General features: G+C 42.0%; 1 long non-coding RNA gene across 1 annotated transcript in view; it reads right to left on the bottom strand.

Annotated features, from left to right (window-relative positions):
* Positions 1–9,695, bottom strand: part of LOC311370841 — a 35,389-nt gene extending 25,694 nt beyond the window's left edge. The window contains exon 1 of the long non-coding RNA XR_014640914.1: positions 9,498–9,695. This is a non-coding gene — a long non-coding RNA (uncharacterized lncRNA). The remainder of the gene's footprint in view (positions 1–9,497) is intronic.
* Between the last annotated feature and the right edge of the window lie 1,628 nt (positions 9,696–11,323).

The following is an 11,323-nucleotide window of genomic DNA, read 5'->3' as shown; positions in this document are numbered from 1 at the left end:
CTGTTGGCTGCTGCTTTGCTGCGTTGCTATGGTGATTGGTGGCCGCGTCCGTCGCGCTTTGACCTCTGCCTCCCCGGCCGCCTGCTGGCTGCGGCTACGTCTATCTTAGACGCCCTTGTTCTGGCTGGTGTGTGTGCTTGTGGTGTGGCGGTGGTGGCCTGAGTGTGCTCCTACAGAATGGTTGTGTGATCTGAATGGTGGTCGTTTGTCTGATGTTCTGTCATTCATTGGAGTTGTGTGTTTATTTATTCATTCCTAGTTTAGTTTGTGTTGTGTTTCTTTATTCATTCCTAGTTTACTTTGTGTTGTGTTTGTTTATTCATTCCTAGTTTAGTTTGCGTTGTGTTTCTTTATTCATTCCTAGTTTAGTTTGCGTTGTGTTTCTTTATTCATTCCTAGTTTACTTTGTGTTGTGTTTCTTTATTCATTCCTAGTTTACTTTGTGTTGTGTTTCTTTATTCATTCCTAGTTTACTTTGCGTTGTGTTTCTTTATTCATTCCTAGTTTACTTTGCGTTGTGTTTCTTTATTCATTCCTAGTTTACTTTGTGTTGTGTTTCTTTATTCATTCCTAGTTTAGTTTGCGTTGTGTTTCTTTATTCATTCCTAGTTTAGTTTGTGTTGTGTTTCTTTATTCATTCCTAGTTTACTTTGTGTTGTGTTTCTTTATTCATTCCTAGTTTACTTTGTGTTGTGTTTCTTTATTCATTCCTAGTTTACTTTGTGTTGTGTTTCTTTATTCATTCCTAGTTTACTTTGTGTTGTGTTTCTTTATTCATTCCTAGTTTACTTTGTGTTGTGTTTCTTTATTCATTCCTAGTTTAGTTTGTGTTGTGTGTTTCTTTATTCATTCCTAGTTTACTTTGTGTTGTGTTTCTTTATTCATTCCTAGTTTACTTTGTGTTGTGTTTCTTTATTCATTCCTAGTTTAGTTTGCGTTGTGTTTCTTTATTCATTCCTAGTTTAGTTTGTGTTGTGTTTCTTTATTCATTCCTAGTTTACTTTGTGTTGTGTTTCTTTATTCATTCCTAGTTTACTTTGTGTTGTGTTTCTTTATTCATTCCTAGTTTACTTTGTGTTGTGTTTCTTTATTCATTCCTAGTTTACTTTGTGTTGTGTTTCTTTATTCATTCCTAGTTTAGTTTGCGTTGTGTTTGTTTATTCATTCCTAGTTTAGTTTGCGTTGTGTTTCTTTATTCATTCCTAGTTTAGTTTGCGTTGTGTTTCTTTATTCATTCCTAGTTTAGTTTGTGTTGTGTTTCTTTATTCATTCCTAGTTTACTTTGTGTTGTGTTTCTTTATTCATTCCTAGTTTACTTTGTGTTGTGTTTCTTTATTCATTCCTAGTTTACTTTGCGTTGTGTTTCTTTATTCATTCCTAGTTTACTTTGTGTTGTGTTTCTTTATTCATTCCTAGTTTACTTTGCGTTGTGTTTCTTTATTCATTCCTACTTTACTTTGTGTTGTGTTTCTTTATTCATTCCTAGTTTAGTTTGCGTTGTGTTTCTTTATTCATTCCTAGTTTACTTTGCGTTGTGTTTCTTTATTCATTCCTAGTTTACTTTGCGTTGTGTTTCTTTATTCATTCCTAGTTTACTTTGTGTTGTGTATCTTTATTCATTCCTAGTTTACTTTGTGTTGTGTTTCTTTATTCATTCCTAGTTTACTTTGTGTTGTGTATCTTTATTCATTCCTAGTTTACTTTGTGTTGTGTTTGTTTATTCATTCCTAGTTTAGTTTGCGTTGTGTTTCTTTATTCATTCCTAGTTTAGTTTGCGTTGTGTTTCTTTATTCATTCCTAGTTTAGTTTGTGTTGTGTTTCTTTATTCATTCCTAGTTTACTTTGTGTTGTGTTTCTTTATTCATTCCTAGTTTACTTTGTGTTGTGTTTCTTTATTCATTCCTAGTTTACTTTGCGTTGTGTTTCTTTATTCATTCCTAGTTTACTTTGTGTTGTGTTTCTTTATTCATTCCTAGTTTACTTTGCGTTGTGTTTCTTTATTCATTCCTAGTTTACTTTGTGTTGTGTTTCTTTATTCATTCCTAGTTTAGTTTGCGTTGTGTTTCTTTATTCATTCCTAGTTTACTTTGCGTTGTGTTTCTTTATTCATTCCTAGTTTACTTTGCGTTGTGTTTCTTTATTCATTCCTAGTTTACTTTGCGTTGTGTATCTTTATTCATTCCTAGTTTACTTTGTGTTGTGTTTCTTTATTCATTCCTAGTTTACTTTGTGTTGTGTATCTTTATTCATTCCTAGTTTACTTTGTGTTGTGTTTCTTTATTCATTCCTAGTTTAGTTTGCGTTGTGTTTGTTTATTCATTCCTAGTTTAGTTTGCGTTGTGTTTCTTTATTCATTCCTAGTTTAGTTTGCGTTGTGTTTCTTTATTCATTCCTAGTTTAGTTTGTGTTGTGTTTCTTTATTCATTCCTAGTTTACTTTGTGTTGTGTTTCTTTATTCATTCCTAGTTTACTTTGTGTTGTGTTTCTTTATTCATTCCTAGTTTACTTTGCGTTGTGTTTCTTTATTCATTCCTAGTTTACTTTGTGTTGTGTTTCTTTATTCATTCCTAGTTTACTTTGCGTTGTGTTTCTTTATTCATTCCTACTTTACTTTGTGTTGTGTTTCTTTATTCATTCCTAGTTTAGTTTGCGTTGTGTTTCTTTATTCATTCCTAGTTTACTTTGCGTTGTGTTTCTTTATTCATTCCTAGTTTACTTTGCGTTGTGTTTCTTTATTCATTCCTAGTTTACTTTGTGTTGTGTATCTTTATTCATTCCTAGTTTACTTTGTGTTGTGTTTCTTTATTCATTCCTAGTTTACTTTGTGTTGTGTATCTTTATTCATTCCTAGTTTACTTTGTGTTGTGTTTGTTTATTCATTCCTAGTTTAGTTTGCGTTGTGTTTCTTTATTCATTCCTAGTTTAGTTTGCGTTGTGTTTCTTTATTCATTCCTAGTTTAGTTTGTGTTGTGTTTCTTTATTCATTCCTAGTTTACTTTGTGTTGTGTTTCTTTATTCATTCCTAGTTTACTTTGTGTTGTGTTTCTTTATTCATTCCTAGTTTACTTTGCGTTGTGTTTCTTTATTCATTCCTAGTTTACTTTGTGTTGTGTTTCTTTATTCATTCCTAGTTTACTTTGCGTTGTGTTTCTTTATTCATTCCTAGTTTACTTTGTGTTGTGTTTCTTTATTCATTCCTAGTTTAGTTTGCGTTGTGTTTCTTTATTCATTCCTAGTTTACTTTGCGTTGTGTTTCTTTATTCATTCCTAGTTTACTTTGCGTTGTGTTTCTTTATTCATTCCTAGTTTACTTTGCGTTGTGTATCTTTATTCATTCCTAGTTTACTTTGTGTTGTGTTTCTTTATTCATTCCTAGTTTACTTTGTGTTGTGTATCTTTATTCATTCCTAGTTTACTTTGTATTGTGTTTGTATTCATTTAATCCGAGGGCTGTACAGGTCGCTGCCTATGGGGCTTTTCTTGGTGTGATTTTGTTTGCTGTTCTTTTTGTTGATTTGGTTTGGGTTTTTTTTTTTTATCTTTGTTCATATTGATTTGATTTGTGGTGATTTACCACAGTCTGTGGCAGACTTGGAGTTGATTGTTTTATAGTCAGATTATTATTTGTAGTTTTCATTGTGTTTGCTCACAAAGCCTAGGCCTGTTCCACTGCTACACAAACTGCTGTCACTGTAACAGTGTTTGTTCTGGGGATAATATTTCATTTTTTAACTTTTCTACTTACTGCGATGCATTGCGTTTAAATAAACAAATGAACATTTGAGGAATCCTGAATCTGTCACATTCATTTGGTTGAGTGGCCTGTCTGGGGTAACGTGATAACCTTGTTTGGGGTGGACTCTCGTAGTGGTGACACATAGACATAGACTCAGCAGAGGCTGTCCTACCTCACTATGATATGTGATGTAGGCTATGATGGTGTTTTGCAAATCACACCATAAATATGATAGAGGAGCAGAAACAGGGGCAGTAAATTCAGCTATTTTAATAAGTTGAAGAAACAATTCATATAACTATAACTATATATTAATATATACATAGCCTACATGAACAATATATGAATACATTAGATATCTATATCTATATATATAAGCACATAAAAGTTTTAGTATGAGCTAAACCCCTGAAAGAGGGCTGTTTTGCAGAGCTTCTTTCTGCACTTCAAGAGAGGCGAGTGTGGCGACGCGGTGCAGCCTTAACTTATGAAACGGACACGACCAATGACAAGTCTGGTTGTCCACGCCAAACGGTGTCTCCTCCTGAACAGTAGCCCCCCGGGCCCTGTATGCCAAACGGTGTCTCCTCCTGAACAGTAGCCCCCCGGGCCCTGTATGCCAAACGGTGTCTCCTCCTGAACAGTAGCCCCCCGGGCCCTGTATGCCAAACGGTGTCTCCTCCTGAACAGTAGCCCCCCGGGCCCTGTATGCCAAACGGTGTCTCCTCCTGAACAGTAGCCCCCCGGGCCCTGTATGCCAAACGGTGTCTCCTCCTGAACAGTAGCCCCCCGGGCCCTGTATGCCAAACGGTGTCTCCTCCTGAACAGTAGCCCCCCGGGCCCTGTATGCCAAACGGTGTCTCCTCCTGAACAGTAGCCCCCCGGGCCCTGTATGCCAAACGGTGTCTCCTCCTGAACAGTAGCCCCCCGGGCCCTGTATGCCAAACGGTGTCTCCTCCTGAACAGTAGCCCCCCGGGCCCTGTATGCCAAACGGTGTCTCCTCCTGAACAGTAGCCCCCCGGGCCCTGTATGCCAAACGGTGTCTCCTCCTGAACAGTAGCCCCCCGGGCCCTGTATGCCAAACGGTGTCTCCTCCTGAACAGTAGCCCCCCGGGCCCTGTATGCGACGGTCCGACGGTTGGAGCAGGAATCCGCTGCAGTGCTCTGGCACCTCGTGTCTTCTGCTGCTGCTCGGAGTGCGACCGCTCCAAGATGGCGGCCGCATTTCATGCGCCCAGCAGCCGACGCGGCGTCCGCTCTTCATCAGGTCTGTGAGCCGGCCACTCTACCGCTGGAGTTACGCTGCGCCTGCGTCACTCGGTAGAGATCACAGGTTGCCAGGTTCGCCCACACGCAACAGGAAACATACGATCGAAAAATAGATCTGTTTTTGATCATTGACGTATTAACCAAGACAGCGGTGACTTGTGGAGTCACTGCATGCAAGTCTCAGTCAAGTCTCAAGTCATGGATACAAGTCAAGTCAAGTCTTTAGTCACTGTTGAACAAGTCCTCAATCTGGCGACCGGAGTCTGACTGGAGTCCAGTCACTGGACTGGAGTCCCCCATCTCTGATGAATACACATCATGTATGAATAGAAGAACCTACACAAGAAGGATCATATGTACACAAATATCCAGACCTCAGCCACCGTATCATGATCACAGGTCCAGATAATAAGATAAGGTTTGTTATTTTCATTATCATTATTCAATAATATTGAGATTATTATTGTTATTATTATTATTATTATTATTATTATTATTATTATTATTGGGTGCCTTTGTAGCTCAGGTACAGATGCAATAAACCATATTTGTAAAATGGGCAGAGGCGGACAGAGTACACAGCTTCCTTACTTGAGTAAAGTACAGATAGTATAGATATATATTTCATACAGATAAGTACTGTACTCAAGTAAATGTACTCCGTTACTGTCCGGCTCTGGTTACCAGTGAGAGGATGAAGGTGAATGGTCTCTGGACTTGAGGCCGAGGGGCGTGTCCATGTGCTTCAACGTCACTAGAAAGAATAAAGTGTGTTCAGGGACAGATAAATGGCTTAGTGTGTCCACACACGTAAACATGTCTTGAAATAATCTACAAACTCTGCTAAGCGGAAGGACTCGGAAAGAGAGAGAGAGAGATTATTCTATCACAGACCTTAGCCCTGAATCTCTCAGAGCTTTCACAGTCAGCCCCTTAACACCACCATCAGACCACAGCAAAATCACAGCCTGCCTACATAGACCAACACCTGACCAAGAGGCATTAAAACAAACCACACACTATCAACAAATGCTATAGATGGAAGGAGAGCAGTGTCGAAACATATCAGAACACCATGAAGCAAAAACACATTCAGACACTTTACATTTAGATAACTTCCTAGACAAAAACTTTCACTGCAGCAGTGAAGGGATCAACATGGCAGTAGAAAGCCTTAACAACATATCTGACATCTCAGCCTTACAATCAAACCTGAAGGTCTCACACTAAGAAGACAACATTAACGATAAGTGGTTAGACACCGAATGCAAAAACACTAGGAAAACATTGAGAAACCTGTCCGATCAGAAACATAGGGACCCAGACAACCACAATACCAGTCTCCATTATCATGAGACCTTAAAACAAAACAGAAACACAATAAGGAGAAAAAGGGACCAACACGTTAGGAACCAGATAAACCAAACTGAGGAATCCATCGACTCAAACCATTTCTGGGAAAATTGGAACACACTAAACAAACAAAAACGGGAAGAATTAAGCATTCAGAATGGAGATTTATGGATAAATCACTTCTCCAATGTCTTTGGCCCATTGTAAAGAACAAAGAACAAACACATATCCAAGATAAACTACAAACATTAGAATCAGTTATTAAAGATGATCAGAACCCACTAGACTCTTCAATCACATTAAAAGAACTACAGGACAAAATAAGTTCCCTTAAACTAAAAAAGGCATGTGGTGTTGATGGTATTCTAAATTAAATGATTAAATATACAGATATCAGATTCCAACTGGCAATTCTCAAACTGCTTAACACTGTTCTTAGCTCCGGGATCTTCCCCAATATTTGAACCAAGGACTGATTAGCCCAATCCACAAAAGTGGAGATCAATTTGACCCTCAAAACTACAGAGGGGTCTGTGTCAACAGCAACCTCGGTAAAATGATATGTATGATTATAAATAGCAGACTCCTTAACTTCCTGACTGACAATAATGCCATAAGCAAAAACCAAATCTGCTTCTTACCAAATCAAACCAAAACAAAAGCAAACTATTCTCCTGCTTTGTAGACTTAAAAAAAAAGGCTTTGACTCAATTTGGCATGATGGTCTGTTGTTTAAATGAATAGAAAGTGGTGTTGGAGGAAAAACGTACGGCGTCATAAAGTCCATGTACACAAACAACACATGTGCCGTTAAGATAGGAACACACAGACTTCTTCCCACAGAGTGTGAGACAGGGATGCAGCTTGAGTCCGACCCTGTTCAACACCTACATGAACCAACTAGCAGGACGTTAATGCAGCGCTCAGCGCGCCGTGGGCGTGTGTTCCGATGGACCGCTGGTTGTGTGTGTTGTGGTGTGCGTTGGTTACGGCCATACAGTGACCAGGTTGGAAACAATAAATGTTGAACGAGTACTTTGGACATTCCTAAGTCACAGATGAGGTCATTACAGTACTTTTATAGCATACTATTTGACATGTATATATATTTGTATTTAACGTTTTATACTTATTATATTAGATATTATATACCTGACCTTTTTACCTTTTTATTTCATTTTCTAACCCTTTTTATTTTATTGTTCACCTGCTTTGGCAATGCAAATGTATCTTTCTCATGTCAATAAAGCTTTTTTGAATTGAATGGAATTGAGAGAGAGAGAGAGAGGAGAGAGAGAGAGAGAGAGAGAGAGAGAGAGAGAGAGAGAGAGAGAGAGAGTCTACCTACCCTTGTAAAGATCGATATTTGTGGGTGGGTGAGTGAGTGTAATGCCTCCTTATACCGCCAGGGGGTGCACTAGTCCTTCAAACAATGTTCGAAGGGAATTCTATCTCTGTCTGTGGTTTATTGCACAAACTATATCCTACCAGGTGAGCTGTTCAGCTAACCCTGGTATAGAACCTGTTCTGTACATGGTCCCTGTTAACAAAAAACAATACACAGATTTACTTAATGTACCGTAGGCTCTTTTTTACGTCATTCCAATTATTACATTGGTTTTGTTTTCATGATCAACGTATAAAGTACACCCACGGGCCGCTCATTAATGAACATATCTTTAATCAGGTGTGGTTTGAAAAGGTCCAACAACGTCCACCGCCCAGAGTGGATGTAGACTTCATTAAGAGCTCTCTCTCTCTCTCTCTCTCTCTCTCTCTCTCTCTCTCTCTCTCTCTCTCTCTCTCTCTCTCTCTCTCTCTCTCTCTCTCTCTCTCTCTCTCTCTCTCTCTCTCTCTCTCTCTCTCTCTCTCTCTCTCTCTCTCTACACGGCTCCACATGTCGCTCAAGTGGCGCCGCCACCACATCGAGGGAGAAGGAGAAAGCTTTATTCTCTTTCTGGATTCCTTTTTCCTAACCGCCGGTCTACCGCCGAACCCTTTAAAAGGTCCACGAGCACGAAGGAACCAACCTGCGTGGACCTGGATGAAAGACACGCAGGAGAAGTAGTGCGTGTGCGTGTGTGTGTGTGTGTGTGCGTGTGTGTGTGTGTGTATGCGTGTTGGGGGGGGGGGGGGGTGCGGGAGGGCTGGCGATGACGACGACGAAGAAGTTGAGAAGACGGATTATTGGTCGTCACGGCGGAGGAGAGCCGAGGGTCCGCCGCGCGCCGCGGTGTGACGCGTTCTAACGCTCAGGACGGAATACTCTGATCTGCTGGAGGGAAGATGAGCGACGAGTTGGCGGGCGTCCTTTTATTACTTCTCGTCGTTCTTGCAGCTCGGTGAGGAATTGACCTTTTCAAGCGTTTCCCTGCGTTTAAAAGTTCAACATTCTCCTGCACGTTGGATTGTGGTCGTCATTTGTCTTTTTGCGTTTTATGAACATCTTGGCGCACGATACGAATCCATGGCGCGCACACACGCACGCACGCGCACGCACACACACACACACACACACACACACACACACACACACACACACACACACACACACACACACACACACACACACACACACACACACACACACACACACACACACACACACACACCGCTACTGCAGGCCGTCACGCGACATGAATCCATCTCATGAGTCTCATGATAACTAACGTTTGTCTTGAGACCATCTCAGAGACAAGTTTTTTTTCATGTATTTCTCCTCCTTCTCCACCAGCTCCGACCAGCTGGACCACAGCTCCGACCCCCAGGACCCCCACCACGGCCCTGTCCGTCAGGTCATGGCCCCCCGGAGCCACCAGGCGGACGCCACTCACATCCTCAACAACTTACTGAAGGAGTACGACAAGACGCTCCGAGCCGATATCGGTGGTGAGTCCAAAGCTGCTCTGTTTTTATACATGTTAACATGTGTTATGTATGTTATAACTGCTGTGATGTTTTGTTTCGTACCTCTATCTATCCATCGATCGATCTATCTATGTAGACCGTAAGAGCCCCCCCCCCCCCCCACACACACACACACACACACCACACACACACACACACACACACACACACACACACACACTTTACATGCAGTCATGTTAACGTCATCTCCACAGGCAGCCTTTATCCTACCTGCAGAGTATGTGACATCAGTGTATTGTGGGGTCCTGAGTGTTGTGGGAGCTGTGTGGTCCCGTGTGGTTGTTGTACTGGGAGCAGGCTGGCTGTGCCTCTCTCTGTCTCTGCCCACCGTGCTGCTGACGTTTGGCTGAGGAGGATGAATCCACCGTTTGGACCAGCCACTGACTGTGTGCTGTAGGAATCCATCTCTGGCTTAAAATCCGCAACACAAAACAAAAGCAGTTGTAAAAAACATGAAACACTTGTTTACAGCGCTCACGTACAACCATAGGCGTCAGTTACGCTGGGGACGCTGGGACGAGTCCCCACCAGTTTTCATCAAGATTCATTTTGTACCCAGCACTTAAAAAGACAAAAAACTTGAGTTTAATTATTATGGATTATTACACGGCTCTTCTCAGTGCTGTGGTATGCGCTGTTCACATTGCATGGTCCTTCCGGACTTGCAGTGGTGAATTATTTTTCGATAATTGACCGTTGCATAATGTCCGCTGTCAAGGAAAGTGGCTCTGATTCACGTCTCTCGTATCACTCCGCAAGTAGTCCGGTAACTTATCAACCCCAGCGTATTTGGTTGCTAAGCAACGTCAACGTCTTTGGCGGACTATTTCTCTGCTGATCAACACTACGAATGGTAATAACAAATGAATCGTAAAAAGACACACAAAAAAAAGGCGCGATCGGGATTGTTGACGGGGCTGGGTGGTTGTTGAGGGGGGGGGGCACGCGATCGGGATTGTTGACGGGGGGCACGCGATCGGGATTGTTGACGGGGGGCGCGCGATCGGGATTGTTGACGGGGGGCGCGCGATCGGGATTGTTGACGGGGGGGGGGGGGAGGGGCGCGCCCTAGGATGTTCATGTTTAATAGACATGTTTCATTTGGGCGCCCCCAACACATTTTGCCGCCCTAGGCGATCGCCTAGTTTGCCTATGGCAATCGCCGGGCCTGAGAACAAGACCTTTCAGGGCGAGACCCCTCCGCATCGCGCGGTGTCCGGTTCGCCCTGTCGGGGCTTATTTCCCCGATAATGACCGGCGTTCTGTACATTATCCCTTACTTATTTTTGTATGAGCTGCCAGCCTGGCTTGGACAATGAATGAGGTATTAATACCAATACTCTTTGGCTGGGATGCAATGATGAGGCATCAGACAATCAGGTCGTTGTAGCCTGAACACATGAAGGTAAAAAGCACCAGAGCAGGTCGGTAGGACCATGGACACACAGAGCGATCACCTGTTGAACTAAATGGATGTGGTGGCAGGCTGCACCGCGGGGTGCATCTGCACACCACTGCCACATAAATAAAGGTAAGACGCGATATTTATTGCTTAAGATTTGCTGGTGCTGTGGTGAGGTGTTTTGTGTTTTTTTGCACTCAAGTGGTCGGCTGTTTTAACTCGATTGAAGTTAGCCATAGCCACCAAGTAGCCTAACTTATCCATGGTTTGCGTTCGTACAGCGTTGGGTGTAGTGGAGATGAAGATAGTGGAGTAATTAGTGGAATAATCGTATTGGGGGGTGCATGAGTTTAGGTCAGAATGCCTGATGTAGATTGGATGGATGCGTGTTGTTGAATTGAGAACAGCCCATGGTGTGATACAGCGTTCAGCTGTGCAACAAATATGTTTTGCTTTTTCAATCTGTTTGGACATCTGTAGTGCTGTGTGTAGCCACACGTGTGCCCCTTCACAACTTAAACACGTAGTTAGTTTGCTTTCCTGGCTCCTCTTTGTTTGTGTTGGTAGCTTTCCACTGTCGGTGGAAAAGCGACAATAGTGGGTCATAGAATATGTCCAATGCTTTTTGCTTCCC

The sequence above is a fragment of the Micromesistius poutassou genome, assembly GCF_964030765.1.
Source record: "Micromesistius poutassou genome assembly, contig: SCAFFOLD_3135, whole genome shotgun sequence".
Taxonomy (NCBI): Eukaryota; Metazoa; Chordata; class Actinopteri; order Gadiformes; family Gadidae; genus Micromesistius; species Micromesistius poutassou.
Note: the sequence above shows the minus strand (reverse complement) of the source record. Positions and strands in the feature narration are given on the sequence as shown.